The sequence below is a fragment of the Chelonia mydas genome, chromosome 3 (assembly GCF_015237465.2).
Source record: "Chelonia mydas isolate rCheMyd1 chromosome 3, rCheMyd1.pri.v2, whole genome shotgun sequence".
In the NCBI taxonomy this organism is placed as follows: domain Eukaryota; kingdom Metazoa; phylum Chordata; order Testudines; family Cheloniidae; genus Chelonia; species Chelonia mydas.
Window position 1 is genome coordinate 61,045,924 of NC_057851.1, and position 25,239 is coordinate 61,071,162.

The 25,239-nt window shown below is 41.9% G+C and overlaps 1 long non-coding RNA gene across 1 annotated transcript; it reads left to right on the forward strand.

The window, feature by feature from the left end:
• The first annotated feature begins 394 nt into the window (after positions 1 to 394).
• LOC122464980 lies at positions 395 to 2,777 on the forward strand. The gene is made up of 2 exons (XR_006289457.1): positions 395 to 609; positions 2,448 to 2,777. It is a non-coding gene; the product is annotated as an uncharacterized LOC122464980 (long non-coding RNA).
• Positions 2,778 to 25,239: the final 22,462 nt, after the last annotated feature.

Consider the following 25,239-nt stretch of genomic DNA (forward strand, 5'->3'; position numbering starts at 1 on the left):
CTAATGAAAGAGGACATTCTAATCTCAAGTCAATACACCATGACCATGTGAAAAGCAGACAACAGATATTTGGGAAAACCAAAATCAATTTTCTTTATGTAATACTACAAAACTGCTCAATAATTTGTATATGATAATATCTATATCTTTAAAAAGAAAAGGAGTACTCGTGGCACCTTAGAGACTAAAACTTATTTGAGCATAAGCTTTCGTGAGTCTCTAAGGTGCCACAAGTCCTCCTTTTCTTTTTGCGGATACAGACTAACATGGCTGCTACTCTGAAATCTATCTATATCTTTATCACAGTTGGCTGAATAACTTACACAAATTCCACATTCCCTCCTCCCCCCCAATTTGTGAAGGTATAAAGGTTACCATTCCACTGAGTTCAGAGGCCAGCAGCTGATTGGACTGCTGATTAGCCCCACCTGCTGCACCTGGGAAAAGACCTGCAGCATAACTGGCTCATCCTCATAAAAAGAGGATTAGGAAATGGAGAGAAGGAACTGCAATACCTGCCAGAGGCTGGAGCTACTGCTGGGAAGAACCCAGAAACAAAAATGGACAGAAGTGAGACTTTAGAAAGTCCTATTATCAAAAGGCTCTGAGGTAAGAATCTGGAACTCTGGGCTGAGGAACTTTTGCAGAATGAGGGACAGACTTGGGGAAGTTTTGCTCATGTTTTTTTAGGAAACTTGAAATAAAAAGCCACAACAGCTGACCCTGGGGGAAATGACTTTTCCCTGGGTGAGGTGGGAAGACACCTGGCAGAATTCCTCCAGGGAGGGTGCTGCCTATAACGAGCAAGCTGGGGTCCAGGTAGAAGAGGGTGCCATAAGAAAGGCTGTAATCTCTTTATTAGTTTACCTTTTTAAAAAAACAATTTTCCCCCACTTTAGAAAGGTAAGAAGAGCTCACATTTGTTATTGTATATTGATTTCATTAAATTTTCCTAATAGAGTGATCAAAAATAATTTGCCCACCAGGTTGAAATTTTTTGACATTTGAAGAATTTCATTTCCCCCCCATGTTGAATTGGGAGGAAGGGAATGGAAATTAAAAAAAAAAAAATGCTCCCTTCCCCAAAACCCATTTTTCAGTCATATCTAATAGGGTGTAAACACATGGATACACCAATATACTCTGTACACATTTGAATTTTTCTTATTTGCTGTAATGACTGGGAAGCACATTGCACATAATTGCTTTTCTTTCAAATTAGTAATTTAATACACAAAAGCTAAGATACAGCATAAAATGTACATTAATCATTTATTTTCAGAATGAGTTTATTTCTGATGTGTATTAGTATCTAGTATAGTATATTTTAAAACAAAATATCATTTTGTTTGAACAGTAACTGTAGCAGTATCTAGTAAATCTTTGCAGCAACGTGAGAACTGTGAATTGGTTACACTTGTGTTTTAGTCCAGTATGGCATACAGAGCCAGAGACCTGTCAGTATATTCTACACAGTGCTTTAGAGAAAGAGAAGATCTCTTCCGAGGATGTTACACATGAGTACACTTTTGTAAGATTAGGGCCCAAGATTGTTAGTCTTTGCAAGATTGAGAAACCAAAAGGTATGTTAAAGAAAGCGTGTTCAAGCCAATTCATTTGTTAAAACAGAACAAAGGGAGATGTTATCACATTACATTACATGGCATATGCACCGATAATTACATTTGCTCTGAATGCTTGAAAGCTAGTGAAATGCTAATGTTGTCTTAACTCATCTACAACTTGATTAGCCCTAGAACAAATGGATGTATGAACATTTAGATGTGAGTTCACTTAACTTGTAATATTTTCATGGAAAAAACTACTGAAGGATTTTTTTATTCTGGCTCTCGTTGTGTTTACATTATGTTTACCCATTGGAGCTTGTAAATGTAAATAAAAAGGTTGTTAACTTCAAAGCAAGGGCCATTAAGAAACAATGGCTTCACAGTCCCAGTATGCATTTCCTAATCATCTTCATGGGAAGCACCCATGTGGTTCAAGGTGCTTGTCAGCATGCCTTCTGTGAGCAGGATCTAAAAATACAGGATGATTCCCCTGAATCAGTATCTGATCTATTTGGATGCTGTCAGAGGGTATTCCAGATACAAAATAGAGATCCTCAAAGCCATTTTGGGCTATCCTAAAAGGCCTATGGGAAACTAGCAGATACCACATCACTGCATATCAACTAGTATACAAAGTGACTCACCTGTAATGTAATTTACCTATTTTAACCTCTCTAACTCATTTTTCTTAGCTAATAAATCTATAGTTAGTTTACTAAAGGAATTGGCTATTGCATTTGTTTTTGGTGAGATAAAGAGTATCAGTTGTCCTGGGGTAAGTGACTGGCCCCTTGGGGTTGGGAGTAACCTAATGTGTGATTGATTTTGGTTTTAGCCCGTTCACTGGTAATGTCTCTACCTGTGGTTGTATCTTGTCAGGTGTGGTTACCAAGATGAAGATGCAGTGTACCATCGTCATCTGCAGGGATTACTTACACTATACAAGTACAACTGTTCTGAGAAACACAACAAGAATATATGTCTGTACATCTCTCCCCCTGCTTCAGGGATGTCCAGATTGGGGATATTGTGACTGGGGGTGGGGGAGGGAGAAGAGAGAACGACGTCCCCTCAGCAAGACAGTCAGATTTAACGTCCTCAAGGTCACAAAGGCTCCTGGCACCAAGAAGCAGTTCCAGAAGTTTTAGAGGCAACAAAAGGAGGATCACTATGAATAAAACTTTTGTACAAAAAAAAATAAAAATCAAAGTTCAGTTTGTCTGGGTAGCAAAAAGGCACTGGAGAGCTGAAAGGGACTGTCCATGACTCCATGCCAAGACTAATATAGTGGTCTGAGTGCACATTTGTCACTGGCTTGGTGAAATCTAATATCACCAGTTTGGGGTGCCTGCTCTGTTTTCCAATTGGACCTGAGATTGGTATGACATAGCTGAGAATGCCAGATACCATGACACACCATATTTATTCTTCTGTTTAGCACAAAGTAGTTTAAAGTTAAAGGTACAGTATAAGTAAAATCACCAACAGGGAGAAGGTATAGGGAAATCTATTAGAGAAATGAATAGGTAAGGTATTGGAAAAGGAGTAGGATCCTAGACACAAAAAGAGGTGGCCAACATTAGAAACACTCTAAGAAAATAGAGACAGGAAGTAACAAACACCTGAAGGAGCCAGAAATGTCTACAGCGGTAGGAAGAAAAGTGGTTCTCAAGCTAAAGCAAGACCACAACCAGGATTCACACTTGTCAAAGACATTGCTGTGTGGTAAAAGAGGGATTTCCATCTTCAAGAACCTTGCTGGGGAAGGCTGGAGCTGTAGTGAATGGGTAAATGACAGGAACAAGGGGGGATATTTATTTCATTTAAGAAGGAGCTAGACCGAAGAAGAGGATTTTATGGAGAAGAGTCAGAAGAGCTGAAATATGAGATCAGTGAAGGAAAATGGGGCCCAATGATGGAAGAAAGGTATTAAAAAAGTGGATGCTTAGGCTAGATCCGCCCTTGAAGCTAGCGGTGAGACCCCCAGCTTGCGCCGATATACTCACGCCAGCTCTCCTCAAGCTGGTACATTAAAACCAGCACATTAGTCATGGTAGCACAGGCAGCGGTGGTTCAGGCTAGTCACCCTGAGCACACAGGGGCAACTAGCCCTTTCCACCACCGCTCATTCTAACTGTGGCCACGCTATTTTTAGTGTGCTAACTTGGTGAAAGCTAGTGTGAGTAACTCTATACGGGCTGGGATTCCCAGCCCTAGCTCCAAGTGTAGACTTAGCTGATTTTTCTATTCAGGGACAGGATGGTATCAGGAAGGTTCAAGGGGCCACAAGGAGTGGAGGGAAATGAATTGAAATGGATGAGGGGACAAAAAGCATGAGTGAGGAATGTGTTAAAGCTTAGGAATGAAAGTAGTAAGTCTAGCCACAGAGACTTTGGATGGGGATAGAAAATAAGTTTTGGTTGAAAGAATTATTGATGGGGAAAAGTAGTAAGGATTACTGGTGCCATAGATTCCACAGTCCAAAGTGTGCCCCGGTAAGTAATATCAGATCATGCAGAACACGGATGTTGGGAATAGATGGCCCAAACACTAAAATCCCCAGCATTCTATTTCTAATATTTTGAATATATTCCTCTCAAATTTACTATTCGAGCCTGACAAGTAGTATTTAACCATTAAGAAAATGACAGGTTTCAGAGTAGCAGCCATGTTAGTCTAAGGTGCCACAAGTAGTCTGTATTTGCAAAAAGAAAAAGGAGTAACAAATTTATTTGAGCATAAGCTTTCGTGAGCTACAGCTCACTTCATCAGATGCATTCAGTGGAAAATACTGAATTTTCTGAATGCATCCGATGAAGTGAGCTGTAGCTCACAAAAGCTTATGCTCAAATAAATTTGTTAGTCTCTAAGGTGCCACAGGTCCTCCTTTTCATTAAGAAAATGTGTGAGTGAAAGAACCTATACAAAGAAGAAAATGCCCAGATTGAAGTGGCAGCATTAAAAACACATTTCCTATCTCAAACAAATTGTTTAGATTTGAAATGCCAATGTCCTCAAAATGTCTTTTAAATTGTTTTTGCTTTTCTCTTCCTTGGCTCCTTGCCTTTGGAAATTTGCTCAGGAACAATTCCTCTGTATTGTTTTCTATTAGCATAAAGTACAAACACTTGTGGTAAATTTCATTGCCATGTACTATACATGGCTAGAACAAGGGTTAGAAGTCACTATTTCATGTGCAAAACAGTGAGTCACTACTATGAGATTTAACAAAGTTATATAAATTCATAGTAATCACCATTTCTCCAGGATTATAGTTAATAAATCGCTATTTATAAAGGGGGGTTATTGCAGTACAATACCTGGCAGTGAACAAAAGAGAGATCATAGCGATACTAGTTAGATCTTTACTAAGACTTCTTCAAAATATTTCCTTCTGACCACCAAACGGCTGAGGAACAAAGCCGCTTTAATTCTTTCAGCCCCCACTTTGTGGCACCACTTTCCTCAAGAATATAGTAGTTTCTCAAACTCAATTAAAAAAATAATTTCACACTTTATCGAGCACAAATAAGTGGAATACAGAGGGATTGATCTAAGAACTGAGTCATCTATTTAGAAGAGAAAGGTTGATCTATATTCTTAAGTATGAATTAAAAGTTACACAACCAGAAGGCATTTCTTTTTCTATGTTGTGCATCAATATGCTAAAGGTCATAATATAAAAAAGGATAAGATATTAAAGTTCCATTTTGAATGGCTATATGCCTTTGACAAGAAGTTCCAATAAGAGAACTAATGAATTCACTGGGAGTTTTAGTTCCTGTTAATATATTTGTTCTATTATTCGTACCCAAATAACTAACTTAGGGCAGTCACACCAGACATAATGAATATATTTCTCAACTCCCTTCAGCATGTATTGGAATTTAGTGCTCCTGAAAATCAGTTGGATTGATCTAGAATTTCCACTTTCAGGAAAACACTGGCCAGAGCATCTGGGCTTTCTCATCAAAATATACCAACAATTTGTACTATACATCAAAAAGAAAACGAGTACTTGTGGCACCTTAGAGACTAACCAATTTATTTGAGCATAAGCTTTCGTGAAGTGACTGAATGCATCCGATGAAGTGAGCTGTAGCTCACGAAAGCTTATGCTCAAATAAATTGGTTAGTCTCTAAGGTGCCACAAGTACTCGTTTTCTTTTTGCAAATACAGACTAACACGGCTGCTACTCTGAAACCTACTATACATCAGTAATCTGTGACAACTCCTACAGCAACACCAACCCCAGCCCAGAACAGTTTCAGAATACTGCATGTAATTGGTGATCTAATTCTTACACCTATCCCACTGGGTGGAATGAGGGACTGATGGAAATACAAACACGAGCAGGAGATCTTTTTGACAGAAGACCTGTGAGACTGAAGAATCAGTGACCAAGCCTTTGAAGTGCTGTTCCTTTTCACCAACCACTAGATGTAGGTGTGGCCTAGAAACAGTGTCTCTGGGAACTCTTTCCTATTTAGGAAGGATTGAGTGGACAAAAGGGAAAGGAGTGTGGCGCTCTGTCAAAAATGGCATTACCTATTTCTGAATAACCAATAACTTGAAAGAAAATTATCTTGAATGTTTATGGATCAATATTCTAATAGATCAAACACAAGATGGGTACTATTGGGCATCTCCTACAGACCACTAAATCACACTAGGGAACCGGATGACATCTACAATGTATAGGGAAGAAACTGTGAGATCATGGGGGACTTCAATCTGAGTGACATATGCCAAAGGTCTCATACTGCCAATATTAAAACATCCTTAGGAATTTGTCATCTAATGAAAAATGTGGCAGCCAACACAGGGGAATTCTTTATTAGACCTTGTCCTAACAGATGAAGATGAACAGATCACAGACTAAAAATTAATGGTAACTTAGATACAAATGATCATGACTTGATTATGTGCAAGCAGAATGTCCAGACAAGTGATGTATATGCTTGGTGCTTTAATAGGACCAGTTGCACAAAGCTGATAACTATGAGCCAGAGCAACTGGGAGGAAGAATTTAATCAGAAAAATCTGAATGATAATTGCAAATCATTTAAGCACACCTTACTAGATGCCTGAAAAGCCACAATTGAGGAAGAAAGTTATGCTTCCCTCCTCCCCAAAAGACCTTATTTAGAGAAAGTGGAGGCAGCTGTAAACAAATGTATAACAAGTGGAAGAAAAGTGAAGTTAATAGTAATGAATATAAATCAAAAGCTAGGAATTTTAGAAAATTGATAAGAAAACCAGGAGAAATCTATGGCAACATAATTAAGGACAATAAGGAGTTCCTATAAATATATTAGAAGCAAAAAAACTCTTAACTATGGTATCTGTTTTTAGTAACAGACTAGATGGAACTGGTAGAATTATCAATAATAATGCAGAAAAAGCAGAAGTGTTCAATAAATATTTGTTCTATATCGGGAGGGGGGGTGGAGGGGGAGAAACACATGATATAGTCTCACCATATGGCGAGACAACACTCTTTCCATTCCATTAGTATCTCTGGAGGACAGTAAACAGAAGGTACAAAAGTTAGACATTTTAAAATCAGCAGTTCCAGATTTAAATGAGAAGTTCATTAATGGACCATTAATGTTGATTTTTCACTAAGTCTTGGAGCACTGGGAAAGTTCTAGAAGACTGGAAGAAATCTAATATTGTGCCAGTTTTTAAAAGGGTAAACTGGACAACCTGCTGATATGGAATTCAATGAATTAACAGCTAACTAACAGATACTGTCTAACTTGATTTTATATATATATATATATATATATATATATATATATATATATATATATATATATATATATAAATAAAGGAAATAGTGTTGACATATGCACAGATTTCTATAAAAGCATTTGACTTGGTAGTGTATGACATTAAAAACTAGAATATAAAATTAACATGGCATACATTTAATAGATTAAAAACCAGCTAATTAATAGGCCTCAAAATGTAACTGTCAATGAGAGATTGTCAACAGGTTTGTTTCCAGTGAGGTGCCACAGGAATCAGTTGTTGGCCCTATGCTATTTTACATTATCAGTGACCTAGAAGACAACATAAAAATCAGAGGATTGGGCCAAAAGAAATCTGATGAGGTTCAGCAACGACAAGTGCAGAGTCCTGCACTTAGGATGGAAGAATCCCATGCACTGCTACAGACTAGGGACCGAGTGGCTAGGCAGCAATTCTGCAGAAAAGGACCTAGGGGTTACAGTGGACAAGAAGCTGGATATGAGTCAACAGTGTGCCCTTGTTGCCAAGAAGGCTAATGGCATTTTGGCCTGAATAAGTAGGACCATTGCCAGCAGATCAAGGGATGTGATCATTCCCATCCATTTGGCATTGGTGAGGCCTCAGCTGGAGTACTGTGTCCAGTTTTGGACCCCACACTCCAATTTTTCCACATTCTTCTTGTAAAGAGTCCAGCGGAGGGCAACAAAAATGATTAGGGGACTGGAACACATGACTTATGAGGAGAGGCTGAGGGAACTGGGATTATTTAGTCTGCAGAAGAGAAGAATGAGGGGGGATTTGATAGCTGCTTTCAACTACCTGAAGGGGGGTTCCAAAGAGAATGGATCTAGACTGTTCTCAGTGGTACCAGATGACAGAACAAGGAGTAGTGGTCTCAAGTTGCAGTGGGGGAGGTTTAATGTTGGATATTAGGGAAAAAAACCTTTCACTAGGAGGATGGTGAAGCACTGGAATGGGTTACCTAGGGAGGTGGTGGAATCTCCTTCCTTAGAGGATTTTAAGGTCAGGCTTGACAAAGCCCTGGCTGGGATGATTTAGTTGGGGATTGGTCCTGCTTGGGGGGAGAGGGGGAAGGAGGGAAGTTGTACTAGATGACCTCCTGAGGTCCCTTCCAACGCTGATATTCTATGATCATCACTGAAAAAAGTGTGCAGATAACATACAAATTGGGGGAATAGTAAATAATGAAGAGGACAGGTCACTGATTAAGATCTGGATCACTTGGATACTTACACGATGGGGGGGATTTTATTCTGGGAAGCAGTCATGTTGAATAATCAGCTGAACATGATTTCCCAGTGAGATGCTGTGGCCAAAAGAGCTAATGAGATCCTGAGATGCATAACATGGGAATCTCAAGCAGGATTATAGAGGCTATTTTACCTCTGTATTTAGCACTGGTGCAACCACTGCGGGAATACTGTGTCCAGTTCTGGAGTCCACAATTCAAGAATGATGTTAATAAAGTAGAGAGGGCTCAGAGAAGAGACACAAGAAAGATTAAAGGATTAGAAAACATGCCTTACAGTGATAGACTCAAGGATCTTACTCTATTGATCTCAACAAAGAGAGGGTTAAGGGGTGACTTGATTATAGTCTAAGTACCTACACGGGGAATAAATATTTAATAATGGGCTCTTCAATCTAGCAGAGAATGATTCAAGGTCTGGAAGTTGAAGCTAGACAAATGCAGACTGGAAATAAAGCATAAAATTTTAATGGTGAGAGTAATTAACCATTGGAACATGGCAGAGTCTCCATCACTGACCATTTTTTAAATCCAGATTGGATGTTTCTTTTCTAAAAGGTATGCTCTAGGAATTATTTGGGGAAGTTCTATGGTCTGTGTTATACGGCGGTCAGGCTAGATGATCACGGTCCCTTCCGATCTTAGAATCTATAATATTGCATAGGAACAACCACCACCTTTAAAACAGTAACTGGTGACTTGCCCTCAGTATTGAAAATCACTGGCTCTAGCAAAAACTCTTTAACCTTATACATGTTCAATGGATACTAAATCTGAGACTCTAGATATTTTCTGACATTCTAAATGCTTGCTCTTTGGTATTATATTGTTTTCTGCTGGCACAACACTGACATGAATCTGTGTAGGCATCATGGAAGAAAAGTGTTTTCAGAAGGAATTTGCAGACTTGATTCAGCACCCACTGCTTTGGAGCCAGTCCTAAATGAAGATTCTTCCACATGTTGGAAATGGCATGGAAGAAAGAATGAAGAGGAGACTGGTAGAAGAAAATGAAATGTTATGAACTCCTCCTGGAGTTTCACCTAATTTATCATAGCCAGTTGTTTGAAATGAATCATTGACTATCTACCTTTCCACAGTTCTTGTTTTAATTCTATAACAACTCATCACTCCCAACACAGTTACCCTCATGGCCTCTATAGGGTGATCAAGTGGCAGTTGATTATCCAGAACTGGCTTTTTTATTATCTTCTGGGTTTTCATATCCACCATAAAGTGGCTCACAAATGTGTGATCAGTGTGTGCATAGGTATTGATGTGTGAAGCATTAGGAAGGTAAGTTGAAGAGAAGAGACCAAGTACAAAAGAAATATGATTTAAAAAAAATCAAATGGCATTATTTTGAAATAGAGATAAATGGGAGAAAAAACAGTTAAACACAATTAAACCACAAAAAAACTCTCCATTTAGATTAATACAGAACAGCTGTCCACTCAAAAATAGCAAAGACGTGAATGGAAACAAAAAAGAAACCAACATAAAGAATAATGCTGAGATACTAATTTACCCTGGAGGAAAAAAGAAAAAAAAATCAGAAGGGAAGCTTTCAAATGCTAAAAAGCCATCCAGTGTGTTTTTTACCTTAGAGAAGCAAATCCAAAAGAGCAACCTGTATTATTGGCTCTGTGGGAAACCCTGCAAAATCTTGCAATTAGTCCTGTAAGACAGTTCCAGTTTTCAAATGACATCTTTGGAGCTCTGCACTGTGCAAGTGATTTGGATGTGGGAACACTCATTGGACTCCAACTTATGTCCCCTGGCACATATTACGCATGCTGCAAAGACAGCAGACCTGCCAATTTATACTCCATTGGTGTGGGTGGGCTTCATTTTTTTTTTAATTTTAAGACAGACTTGTTGTGTTATAAGACCACTCTAAGGCAGGATGAAGCAAAAAACCCATTGCTTCTGCCACTAGAGAATGTAGTTATCGTATGAAAAATCCAGTAGTGAAGCATATTATTGCTTTCCTAGAATGTTTTTTTTTCTTTTTAACACATTGAAAACCTCATTGGAGTGGGGGGGCGGGGGGAGTTCGTAGAGTTGTAAACATTTTAAAGGAGGAGAACCCAAGGGAAAAAAACTTTCATTTTACTGGAAAATATAAAATCATGCATTTTAAATTTGTGTGTGCACACGCGCGCATGCGAGTGCACCACTCCTAAATGTGACCACCCTGGACAGAAGTGCTCTGCTTATCCACAGAACAAGTACATCCTGGGCAGTGGCAGTGTTAGCTTCCCCACATGGCCCTGGGAATATGCTGTAACTTTGACTGGGATGGACTGCAGAGGGTAGTATTTCAGTCTCCTTGCTCATTCAGGGGCAGATTGGCACCTAGCAAGCTCTCCACAGGCAGGCGACATGAATAGCTGTACTACCCCAAGAGCAGAGCAAGTCCTTCCCTCATGCTTCATGGGGGAAGATACGTGCTATTAGCCTTTTTCCTACTACAATTTAGGGCTTGTCTAAACAAGGAAATTTACCAATATACTGGAACAAATCCTCATGTAGACACTCTTAATCCAGAAGAAGAGTGCCTTTTAATGGTTTGGTTTTGTTACTCAAAGTAGCATAAGATACACTGGAAAAAGACACTCATAAGTGTCCACATAGGGAATGGTAGAACTACAGCAGTAAAATTATACTGGTATAATTATAGTGGTAAATGTCCCTGTGTAGACAAGCCCTTACTTTCCCCTCCCTCAACTCAGCTGTGCTGGCTGTTGCATTGAGGGGGCAGAGGCAAAGAGCCATCCATTTCTCACCTCTGTCTTCCTTTGTGGGAAGGGGAACAGCAGTAACTTGTGCAGGGGCATAAAGGTTGCCTTCAGATTTCCTAATCGCTTGCAATGTTCCCTCTAATTTTTTCCATCCATTTGCGGGAAAAAAAAATTATGTGCACTGAGGTATGTGCAGACATGTGTCACCAGTAGAAACAAAAAACCTAGATAGAATATATATATTTTTAAAAAGTTACCATAGGGATAATTACTCCAGCCAGGACATTTTAGAACTCACGACTCAAATAATTAAATTTTAAGTGTAATAAATAAAAATTATGAAATACATAGACCAGTCAAAACAGTAAAACAACACTTTGAAAGAATAAAATTACAGAGAATATATGTGCATTGCAGGAAGTAACACCACCACAATTATGTGTTGGGAGGTCTGGGTGTGACACACTGTGTGCGTGTGTGACAGACTGTGTGGCACAGAGACTGAGTGACAGACTGCATGTGTCCAGTCTATGTGAGACAGACTGACATAGAAACTTTGTCTGTGTAACAGTCAGTGTGTGTCAGACTGTGACAGTGTGTGAGAGAGACAGACTGTGTGTGCGCGCGCACAGAAAGCGGTGCGCTGTCTCTTTAAGACAGTCACTGAAAGCTCTCCTGCTCTGTCCTGAGCCCTGTTGTCTCCCCTCCCCAACCCCGTGGAGATGGCACAGGGGTGGGGAGAGGAAGACACCCTTACATAAGGGCCCTCCTCCCCACCCCCACTCCACTCCACTCCTCCCCTGCTCTGCTCTGCACAGCCAGCAGGAAGGTCCCAGGAGCAGTTGCAGGACAGAGCAACACGTAGGGATGGGCACCTGAACACATACTGCCAACTGTGCACACTCTGCTATCAGCTGGGTGGCACTTCAGTCTCTCCTGCATGGCTGCCCAATCATGCCGCTTACAGGGAACACAGATCCCTAGTGCTGGTGTGACCCTAAGACCACTCCAGTGCCAGCTGGCACACTGTCATGATGTACTATCGAACCTCAGAGAGTTACGAACACCGGAGTTACAAAAAAAACCATTCAGCCACACCACCACATTTGGAATGGGAGGTACGCAATCAGGCAGCAGCAGAGACCAAAAAAACAAAGCAAATTAAAACAGTAGTGTATTGTAACAAACGACTAAACATAAAAAGAGAATGTTTTTAAAATTTGACAGGTAAGGAACCTGTTTCTGTGCTAGTTTCATTTAAATTAAGATAGTTAAAATCAGCATTTTTCTTTTGCATAGTAAAGTTTCAAAGCTGTATCAAGTGAATGTTCCATTATAAATTTTTGAAAGAACAACCATAACGTTTTGTTCAGAGTTATGAACTTTTCAGTTACGAACAAGCTCCATTAAGGGTCTACTATATACCCAAATGGTGGCACGTAATATCATTAGAAAACTAATACCTCACTGTTATTCAATATTCTTGCATGACACATGTATGGTAAACCCAGAAAGGACTTCATAGATATGTGCTACAAATATGCCCTTAAATGTAGTTGGCAAACAGTTCCTAACCACATCTGTTCCAGACAAAGGAATATGGTTCTGGCCTCTTGAATGTGTCTCTGATGTAAAGTAAGCAAGATGCGACCAAGGACAAAAGAGAAATCTCACTTACTTGCAAAGTAAACAAAGCCACCAGGAGAGGAAGTGGGGAGGAGACTGCATCCCCAGGAAACCACCCTGTCTCTTGAAGCAGGGCCAATGAACTTTGGGAAGATAAGAGAGAGAAGACCATTTTGGCATCCATCATTTGACAGACTAATGGGGCCAGAGCTCTTGAGATAATAGAATGCTGGATCCTTCAACCAAAGGGATTGAAGTCTCTGGGAACAGAGTAGGGGCAAGAAACCTGCTTAGGCAAAGATTGTAATTTGTTGCAAGTTGTAGTCTTAAAAGGGTATTTTTACTTCTGTTTGCTTATAACCCTCTCCTTATACCTGGTACCACTTAAACCTATGATCTTTTGTTTAATAAACTGTTTTACTTTTACTATAAGCTACTTCAGTGCTTTGATTAAAAATGAGTGTGCTACATCCAGGTAAGGTAATAATCTGGTGGGTACTGTCTCTTTAAGGAAGCAGCAAACTTAACTTTGTAAGTGTTCAGCGAGAAGACTAGACTTTACGGGGCAGACTGTTTTGGGGAAATTTCAGACTCGGGGAGTGCTGGGTTATTCTGCAAAAGGTAACAGGGAGGTGGAAGCCAAGGTGTGACTTGTATGCTGGCTGTTGGTGTCAGAGCTGTAGCTCACAGCAAAGCTTTTAAGGCACCCAGAGTTAACTTGCAGGCCAGGCTGTGACACAACCCCTTACTAGCCTGGGTTCACCCCAGAACCCCCACAGTGAGTAGGTGGCCAATCTACATTTCATTGACTTCTCTTGGAACTCAGCGTGTCTACTGGAGTTTGCTAATAAGTGCTCATTGAGAGGATAGTCACAACTAGACACCTGTCAACTAGGAAGTGAATTGAGACTTCCAGGTCTGGTCACATAGCAACCAGTGACTATCAACCTGGACTGGGTTTGGAGACGTGATATAAAAGGGAAAGACTTTGTAGCCCATTACCAATCTCCTGAGTCGTCCTTGTATTGCTTTAGGCTGGGGATACCTTAACTGAGGATACAAGAGCACAAACAGAGATAAAACTTGCTTTCAGTTTAGCTCTGTGCTTAGATCCCGCACTATGGCTACTTCCAGTGAAGATGCTTTTATTTAACCGAAAAAAGGACTTAAACTACTTCATTTTTCAAAAAAAATGTCCCCCTCCTCCCTTAATCAGAGCTGAGTATTGAAATTAAAAAACCACACACCTTATCTGAGCAGATAAACATCCCCTTTTCAGTAAGGACTGGCTTGTCCTCAAGCCACAGGAACTTTAAACAGTCTGCTGGCAGAGTCAGCATAGGCAGGTTGAAGTGAACAGTGTGATAAAAGCTGCCACCAGCTCCGCTGAAGCCTGCGGGTTTAGTTTTTTTAATTCCGTTTAAAATATATTATGTTTGAAAATAAGACACTGGAAAAATGGATATTGAAGTTTTTTTTTTAAAAAAGGCAGAGTACACAAACTTTGCTTAGTACTTATTTTCGTCAGTACAATGTGCATATTCACACCTGTTCTATAATTAGACATGGCCCTTGCCCTTACAATTGATTCAGACTCCAAACTTCTGTGTTCATGGTGCTCTGCACCAGGGAATGCTTGCAGGTTTGGTCTCAGATCTGACCTGTAAAATCATAGTGCTAGTTTGTGACTAGCTCTGTAGAACTACACAGTTGAGGAGAGAAAGCACAAAGCTTCCCTCCTTTCACAAACCTTGCACACCCATGATGCAAGTGCAAACAGTGGCACAAGCTTCCTGTGGAAGACTGTACTCACCACAGGTGCACCTACTCATTGTTGGGTATGGCATAGAAGCTCATTTGTCATCTAGCATTCCCTGCCTATGGTCATTCCAGTCCCATGGTGTTCTACCACTTCTTGCAACTTGGCTCTCCAGTAAGGTCACTTTAAAGTTTCTCCCCTTTTGGAATATCAGTGTCCCACACAGACAATGCTCCACTTGCCACTGGTCATCAAAAGGACATGTTTGATCCCTCGAGGGCTCCTCTTCCAGTCCACTCCTGTCAGAACAGTAGTCACAGGGTTTCTCCCAGAAGTCTTTTAACCAAACTCAAAAGCAACTCCTGCCCTTTCTCTCGGCTTCAACTTTTAAATGTATCTTGAGTCCTCCCCAGCTCTCTGTTCTTCTACAGAGCACTGACTTTCAGGGGTCACCTCCCTGGAGTCTTACCCCTAGTCAGGATCTTCAACTGCAGACCCCCTCCCACCCCTGCCAACAGCTTCTGCCAGTGGGCTGGCTGTCTCTGAGGCCCACTTCCAGAGACTCCTTCATCCCTGCTTCCCTCTCTCATCAGGGCCAGGTGTAAACTCCCTCCTGAAGCTCCTGTGCTCTCCACTACTCAGAAGTGGCTTACTGAGCTCTTCACCTCTCTCCCTACAGCCCCATTCTGTTCCTGACTTCCTCCCTTTATAGAAACCATGCAGCTTCTCCCCCAGCAGGGAATCTTAAATTAGGCCTACCCCATCCTCCAAGTGCAACCACATGTTAATTGGCCTCTCAGGCCCACATTAAGCATTTTACTATTTGTGTGGGGTGAACACCCCATCACACCTACCTAAAGGCACAGAGAAAGGATAAGGATGGAACTATGTTGTCAGGGAATATATCTTTCCAAGAGTGAAGTATGGACACTGTGGTCCATGATTCTCTGCTGCACCTGAAGATATCATGCCTGATTATCTTCTCATATCATAAATCAAGTAATTCCACATAGGGTACATCTACACTAGCGACGGTACACCTGTCCATGTGTGTGGTTGTACCATAATCCTCCTGTGGTCCACACCAAACCTTTAGATGCACACGTCTGCCAGTGAACAGAGGATGAATAACCTAGCATACCTGAGGGGTGTAGGTAACTATACACCTTGGGCTGAGGCACTGCCCTACATCTGTGCCAGTTTGCAGCATGGACAGGGGTCAGAGATGTGTGCCAGGTCTCAAGTTTCAGTGATCTTTCCATCCTGAACGCACTGAACCTCTTTTTTCCCTCCTTACCCTTACCAACCTATATAGGCCACTACTGCCAGTGAAAACAGGAGGACAGAAGACTGTGTGACCACAACAGTACAGTTTTCCGCTGCACTCTGTTCAGATTAACATGGGCCGTGCTCTGAGAGCAGCCACCTGGCTCACTGACCACAGCTGTGTTGCCTGAGAACATCATCCTTCTTGACTTCTGCTGGAGAGGCAGGAATATTCATCTGTGCCAGGAAATTTCACAGAGGCTGGAGAAGGTGGGTATTCATGGGCTCCAGCCCTGTGCCAGGAATTCATCAAGCACTTGATGCTCCTGTACAGGAGGGCAAAAGACTCAAGCAGTCACTCAGAGAGGACTCTTTGAACATGCCCTTATGAGGAACTCGATGGGATGCTGTCAGGGGCTTCCAGTACAAAGCTTGAAGTGGCTCATGATTGTGTGATGGGATGCTGATGAGGACCAGGGTGAGGAAGCAGCAGAGACCATGGAGGAGGTTCCAGAACATCTGGAGGATGAGAAGCATGTGATTCTCCACCTCTACCCAGAGCAGCCTGTCCTCCCTGACAAACATGAGGCAGACCTGAAGTTGGTAAGTTACAGTGGCCTCCCAATATGCCCTCATGCTCTGGTTCTAGAGTCCTGCTTTTAAGGTCCAGGGCATTTGAAGTACTGTGCAGTGACTTTTCCTCCCTGGATAATATGCCACACATGGCTATGTCCGAGTTTGAACTGCAGTGCTGAATCCAAGGTACTATCAACCCCATCGCCTTCCCAAACTCCTCCAACTTCCCCCCGCCTCCGCTCCATAGAGCCCCCACTCCTCTCCACCTCAAAATGGTCCCCAAGATGACACTATTATAAATCAATGATTTTAGATGAACCATTATTATACATTTGGCTAAAATTATTTAACTCAATTTTTAATAAAAAAATTATTTTTTTAAATAAAAAAAAATAGACTCTGTGCCTTTATCAGCTAGCAGTCAGGCAGCTCCCAGGACCACATATCTTGGGGAAGGGAGGGAGCAGGTTAGAAAGGATACAACTGAGGATGGGTGGAGAGTGGGGTAGGTCTGGGCAGGGGAGGGGAACAGAATACATTTGCAAAACACTTTGGTTGTCTGGAGAAAAAAAGTTAGTCACAGCAGTCCTTTTTCCCTTGGAAGATTACAGAATTTTTATTGTCCCTTGTCTAACACCTCCCTTTACAAAGAAACTCTGTAGGTTAGCTGAGAATATGGTCAATTTCCAGTTGAACTGCATCCCAGCCCTATAGGCATATTTAAGCAAATTTCTGGCATAGCAAAAGCTCCATCTAGTTCTTGAGTTTCAACAGCTGTGCAAATCTGCTTGGTCCAACTTCATAGCTGACCAAACCTCTCCATTCAGCAATATGTAGAGGGATGGCCATTAGCAGAAACAGCTTTCTGGCATAGATTGCCAGATCTCCTCCACAGGACAGGAAAGCCACCTCCTTTCCCCCCCCCCCCATTATGGTACCTTAAAAACAGCTATGTTGTCCAGCCTTTAAGGAAGAACTTGCCATCTGGTAACATAGTCCCTGGAAGGAACCCCCCCCCCCCAAGACACTATGAAAACTATAATATTTTTAAACATTTTTCTTACCATTTGTAACCTCTGCTTCTTCCTCACGGGCTGCCAAAGTTGTCTGAGAGGCAATGCTAGTCTAACAGTCATATTCCTGGAATGCTGAAAAGTGTCAATATAGTGGCCTTCCTTCTGTAACAAAGTTATGTTATGGGGGGGGGGGGGGGGAGCGCAGATTTCTTGGCTTCTTCCAAAGGAAAAAAATATGCTATCTTTGCCTTTGAACTGGCAGGACCTTTAACTCCTGAGAGAGAAACCATTCTGCTGGGAGAGCAAGAGCAGCACCCCACAGACAGCAGAGGCAGATGAGAAGGGCTTTGGAGTTGGGTGGCTGGCCAGCAGCTGCCACTCTCCACTCTGCCTTCAAAGCTGGGCAGTTGGAGAGTGGCAGCTGCTGGCCAGGCACCTGGAGGTGCGGGGAGGAGGATGTAAACTACTACAGACACAAAGAAGGGGCACACAATCAAATAAGTTTGAGAACTACTGCTCTACAACACAGAAAATAATCAGATGAACAGCTTTATGGCTTAGATCACATGCAGAAAACGGAAACATTTCCAGTAACAATACAGGCAATGATAGCATTTGCTACTACCCTATGAATCAACAGCCCCTTCTTCCTCCTCCTCAAAACATTAAGCAGTTACAACCATAGTAGGGATTAGGGCTCTACAACAGCTGCTAAATGCAGTTAGCATTTAGCGAAGAAACAGATTGACAGAGCCAGAAGAGTACCCAGAAGTCACCTACTACAGGACAGGCTCAACAAAGAAAATAACAGAACGCCACTAGCCGTCACCTTCAGCCCCCAACTAAAACCTCTCCAACGCATCATCAAGGATCTACAACCTATCCTGAAAGACAACCCATCACTCTCACAAATCTTGGGAGACAGGCCAGTCCTTGCCTACAGACAGCCCCACAACCTGAAGCAAATACTCACCAGCAACCACACACACCACACAACAGAACCACTAACCCAAGAACCTATCCTTGCAACAAAGCCCATTGCCAACTGTGCCCACATATCTATTCAGGGGACACCATCATAGGGCCTAATCACGTCAGCCACACTATCAGAGGCTCGTTCACCTGCATCTACCAATGTGATATATGCCATCATGTGCCAGCAATGCCCCTCTGCCATGTACATTGGTCAAACTGGACAGTCTCTACGTAAAAGAATAAAGGGACACAAATCAGATGTCAAGAATTATAACATTCATAAACCAGTCGGAGAACACTTCAATCTCTCTGGTCACTCGATTTCTGACCTAAAAGTGACTATTCTTCAACAAAAAAACTTCAAAAACAGTCTCCAACGAGAGACTGCTGAATTGGAATTAATTTGCAAATTGGATACAATTAACTTAGGCTTGAATAGAGACTGGGAGTGGTTGAGTCATTATACAAAGTAAAACTATTTCCCCTTGTTTATTCCTCCCCACCCCTCCCCCCACACTGTTCCTCAGACGTTCTTGTTAACTCCTGGAAATGGCCCACCTTGATTATAACTTCAAAAGGTTTTCTCTCCCCCCATCTCACTCTCCTGCTGGTAATAGCTCATCTTAAGTGATCACTCTCCTTACAATGTGTATGATAAACACCCATTTTTTCATGGTCTGTGTGTATATAAATCTCCTCACTGTATTTTCCACTTTATGCATCCGATGAAGTGAGCTGTAGCTCACAAAAGCTTCTGCTCAAATAAATTGGTTAGTCTCTAAGGTGCCACAAGTACTCCTTTTCTTCCTCCATAGACCAAAACCCAATCCTAAAGGTGGTAGCTAAATGGAGGTAGGCTGTTATAATTGCCTTTAATATGTGCACTATCACATGAACAAATGGCTAATGACCTTCAGTTACGCATGAGCAAAACCCTCACAAAACTATTTAGTCCCACAAATGTGTGAAAATATTCCCTTATGTGCATTATTGGCATGTGCACGTACAGGGTATGAACAGCGCCACGGAGCTTTCAGTTTACCAAATGTGTACACCGCAATCATTCTGCAACAACTGAGCTTTTAATTGAATTCCCTTTTTCGAGGGTCATTGATGTTGGGGTATGGTTTCATGAGCCAAGTTAGACGCAGGTATGCAGGGTCCCCCAAAACAACAGTTGCCACAGATACACCCTCCTTCTCCCTTCAAGTACAATCCTGATCTCCTCAACACCCTGGCATTATGAACCTTTCCAGTTTTTCCCCATATTTATATTCATTGATCTGCCTCGAAGCTCATTCTGCATGGCTCAGTGGACCTAAGAGTAACCTTTTCAGTTCACACACTCATTTGCCCCCTGTGATGGGCAAACTATTGAGATATGGGTGCCATTGATGGCCACCGCACAGTTCTGAAAACCCATCTTCTCAAATCCAGCTATTATTTCAGAAAAGTTTCTTATAGCAACTACCAGGGTAGATCAGTGTTAATTGCCTCATGAACCTGCACAGCCACAACCCCAACAGTGGGCTTTCCAGTCCCAAAGTGGTTTGCAATGGACCTGTGTCTATATGATGTTGTCAGCTTCTACAGGGCAATAGTAACCCATTTCTGAATTGGTGTGGCTTCCCTGAATTAATTGTTCTGGCACTGGAGGTTTGTTGCATGCTCTTCTCATAGCTCCATGAAGATTTGTTTCCTCATTCAGAAGTTCTGAAGCGACTGCTGATCATCTCAGGTTTCCAGAATTAGGCGATCCCACCACACTGTGCCAGTTATCCTGTATCAGAAGGAACAGTCCACCCATGGGCATACTGTGGAAATATTGACATTCACCATATCTGTCCCATGAGAGCTGAACAAATCGTCATTGACCCTAACTGTCTTCAACAGGTCAGCAAATTCTGCCCAAATTCCATCCAGCATCTCCCCAACTGCCTACTTCACTACATAACCATTTGTCCTACAATAAGGAGCAGGACCAGAAATTGATCCTCATACAATTGCTCCAGGTTATCCACCCAGTTGGTTAGAGAATAACAGTGAAAGGGTGACATGATCTGGAACTGCCATTGGCATGTATGAAGGTAGGTGCTTTGTGTTGTTGGCACTGCTAAGTGGTTTCCAGAAAGTGTCTCCTTCTGACACACAGAACCCTGGGAATACCACCCCTGAAATGGTAGTGCTAATGTTGCAGAACCACAGCAGCAGTGTGAATGTGGTTATGTATGTTTACAAGGCATTATACCCATGTCCAGTACAGCATAATGTGGAGACTCCACACAGGTATGGGGGGAGCATGTACAGTACTTAATATGCATGCCAGTGTAGACACAGTCTAAGTCACCACTGTGACATGTGAGAGAAGCATGTTTCCCATTATCTTACAGCCCCACAGTAGGGACAAAACATCCCATCAAGAGCTGCATCTTCAGAGTTACAGTCTAGCCGATAATGTGATCATCTTGGGAATTAGTTGGATTGCTCTATTTCTCCAATCTGTTTATTAAGAAATGCCACATTGTTTTGGCTCTTATGCATGGAAGTCGGTCCCACTAAGGGCCATGTTTGCCTGGCTTCTCTGCAAATGTGCAGGGGCCAGAGAGCACAGACAACCTCCACTATATCTGTATAGTAGAGGAGCAAAGCTGTAGTTTTTACACTCCCCAGGTTCCAAGTGAATATTTTAAATTCAACCCCCCCAAAAAAACAAACCACCACCAACTTCCATTAAGACATTGGTTTTTAAAAACAGAATTACCATCTGTGATGGGTGGCTTTGCAGCTCCCAACAGGAGGTCCTGCAGTCTTATTACACCCCACCCCAGGAGGAAGAAATGTTGGAGGAACAGAGCAGTGAAGGTGGATCCTCCAGGCTTTCCTAGAGAGGCCTCTCTGGAGCAGCCATCTTGGAAACTGCAAAGACCTGGTCTTCCAAAGGCCCGAAAGGCTAGCAACAGCCAGGCTCAGATAAAAGGAGTTACAGGCACTAGCAGGCAGTCCGTGACTGGGACCAGAGGAGCAGGGAAGCATGTTCCTCTCTGGCCCAAGGAGCCTGAGGACTAGCCAGGATTTTTCTCTGGCTGCACTTGCATAGCTGGGTTTCCAGGGAGAGAGTGACCTAAGAACCTTGGCTCTGAGCTAAGGGTGAAGATAAACAAGCCAGGTGAGAAGAGGCCCAAGGATGTAGCAGCAATGAATTGAACTGAGCAGTAAATGGCCACTGTGTTTAGGGTCCCTGGGTTTGAACCCGGAATAGTGGGTGGGTGGGCAGGAAGCCTAACCTAAGCCCAATAAGGGGCCAGGGGATTGCTCATTTGGCAGCCCAGTTGAAGGGCTGAATTTAAATGGTTCAGACCAAGCCCTTGTGAGGGCAGATAGACTGTTTATTTGCTGGACTCTTTGCTACCCTGGTAGGAATTCATTTTTGACTGTGACACCTGGCTGGAAGACTGAGCCTCAGAAGATTAGCAAAGGCGGACAGATCATGTACAGGAGCCACAAGGAGCAGGAAAAGGACTGCAATACCTCAACCAGCCACAAGAAGGAGCTCAAGAGGCTAATGTCCCCTACACCTTCCCATTGTTCTCACTACACTAGATTTAGGACAGCGGATTTGTTGAAGAAAATTTCGATAGCAAACAATTTAATTAAAATGTCTCAGTCATAGAATCATAGAATCATAGAATATCAGGGTTGGAAGGGACCTCAGGAGGTCATCTAGTCCAACCCCCTGCTCAAAGCAGGGCCAATCCCCAATCAAATCATCCCAACCAAGGCTTTGTCAAGCCTGACCTTAAAAACTTCCAAGGAAGGAGATTCTACCACCTCCCTAGGTAACGCATTCCAGTCCTCCATGATTTTCTTCCTTCTTTTTCTTCAGTCCTGTCTCTTCGGCCTTCTTTCCTCCTTGGCAATTCCTTCTTCACATCCCTGCCACAGAAAGGGTTGCAGGGAGCTAAGCCATTTCATTAGGCACATGGAGTGCCATAAAACCAGACATCACAAAATCCATGATTGGAAAATTCATTGTCCTAGGGACAAATTCTCATTGTCCTCGGGTATTGTCCGTACCCACTGACACTAGAGTTGCATGGGTGTGAATCCATGTAGAATTTAGCCCTAAATAATGTGACCACTTTCTCACACCACAAGGATGAATCTTGTGGATTAGACACTGGACTGAGACTCAGAAGTTCAATTCCCTGCTCTATTACTGTTATGGTTACAGTAACATAAAGGCATATATGAGATTGGGGACTCCTTGTTCTAGGTGCTTTACAAACACACAACAAGACACAGCCTCTGCCCCTGAGACCTAACAATCCAAATAGACAAGATAGACAAAGGGTGAGAAGCAGAAGCACTTGTGGGGAAAAGTGTCTGTCATCAGTGGACATATAGAAATTTACAGACAATGTTGAATTGAAATAACACTTATTTCATATCGTTGATGAAGAAAGAGTAGTTTGATTTTTAAGTAATTGGGAGTCGAAGTGCAGCCAACCTTAACTGTTTATTACTTAATGGGAGGCAAGCTAGCTTTCTTTATTAGAATTTACTTTTCAGTACAGATAATTGAAATTCAGATTAAGTAGGAATAGGAAGTTATACACATCAGTGCAGTAAATTAGAGCCCAATGCTGCAAACGCTTACAAGGTGCTTGCTTATTACTATGAGTGCTAGGAATCAGTAGGACTTCTGTGTTTGTGGGACCAAACCCTTAGTAACTGTTCTCTAGATTGGGCTGCACAGCTCTATATTGCAGGTAGGGCATGCTCACTGAGGGCAAACTGGGAGTCAAGGAGGATTCAGATGAACTAACTGTAGAACTAAAATATTTTACACTGGTAATATGCCACAGAGCAATCTCTTGATGAAATCCTGGCCCTGTGAAAGTCATTGGGAGTTTTCCTGTTGATGTCAATAGGGGGAGGATTTTACCCTCGATTCTTAAGTGTCGCTGTTATTAGGATGATGGACATTTTTCAGAATCTTTTGCATTAGAAACCATCCCAGTGAAAGTATTTTTCATGAATTTGCCTGTTCAGTGAAATAATTTTTGCACCAAAAATAACTGAAAACTGCCAATCTGTCTCATCGGCATTCTTTTCAAACACGATCTGAAGGGGGGAGGGGGGGGACCGTCAAAACCAAGAAGAGTTAAAAGGAGAGCTGGGGAGTTGGATGCTCAACTGAGCTAAATGCTTCCTCCACATAAACTAATCTATACATAGTCCCTTTGAAAATGCCTCAGATGGACTAAGCCAGAAAACCAACATCCCTGTTTTATATGACCACATTTCCAAATAGTAATTTCCCCAGTACACAGTTCTATACATGATGATTCCAGGATTGTCACTCTGAAGCCTAGAGTCAATGTAGCTTGTTCCATTGCTTCACAAGCATGGCTGAGAGTTCTTTAATTAGAATACCACAAGGATCAACCACCACTGATATCTGTAAGCTATTACCAGCCAATTTTTAAAGTTCTCAGCCATTTTCATCTCTTTTTTTTTTAAAAAAAAACTTTATAAATTACACCTGTATGACAGAACAGGCTCTCACCAGCTTTTATTACAAATTAATTATTGACATTTATATAGTCCTTTTCAACCATAGATCTCCAAACTTCACAAACAGATTTACAAATTACTATATATATGGACACATGGTTTCAGACATCACTGAAATACCCAGTAATCCTTTTAACACTGCTAAGCAAGGTTACACAGCAGTTCAGGGCTCAAAGTGTGTACTTTCAATTGTAACCACATGGGGAGTTTCAGGCAGGCAGGATATTCCTGTTTTAGTACTAATAATTTGTATACATAAAGGCAGTCTGGCAACTTTCATAAGAATTAAGGGTGGAATCTTCAAAAGCATATAAGTGACTTATGTGCACAAGGCCCATTCAAAGTCAAAGGGAATTATGCTCCTAATAGGGCTGGCCCCCAAAATAAGTCTGTTTCACAAAGAATTTTGAGTTGGACATTTTCTATTCTGATGTCGAACAAAAACCGCAACCTTCCAAAGTTTTATGTGAGAAATCAGAGGGATTTCCCCAGAATAGCCCATAGCTTAGTGATCAGAGCTCTCACCTGAGAAGTAAGAGATCCAGTGTCAAATCCCTGCTCTGAATCAGGCTGATCCTCAGAGAGTTCCCTCTCCAGTTCCAATTCTGATCTCTCTCTCTGGCGAGAAGTTTCACCTGAGAAACCTTCCCAATGAATTTAATAGAAACTGATACATTTCTATTAAAAGTTTTGGTTTCAATAAATTGGAGATAGCTCACTGAAACAGCCCCTCAACCTGAGCCTCTTGAACCTAAGTCAGCTGGCACAGGCCAGCTGCAGGTTTTTCCCTTTGCTGTGCTGGGTTTCAGAAAATTCTCACCCAAAATTAACTGGCTACAAAGCTTGAATGGGGCGGAGCTACAGGGGCCAGCTGTGTTGCTTGCTGGATTTCTGGTACTCTTCAACAACTTGCAGGAGCAAATCTGTTCATGTCCAAGTTTATATTAATTTGAACATCTTCCCCTTCCCCACTGTGGAATTTCTACCTCTTAGGTGTTCTGGGACAGCAGAACAAAAGCTCCTAAATGGATCCAGGGTCCTGGGAGAACCTCACACCTATTCTCTGGGAGGAAGGAATAGAGATTCTGCTCCTTTTCTTTGTGC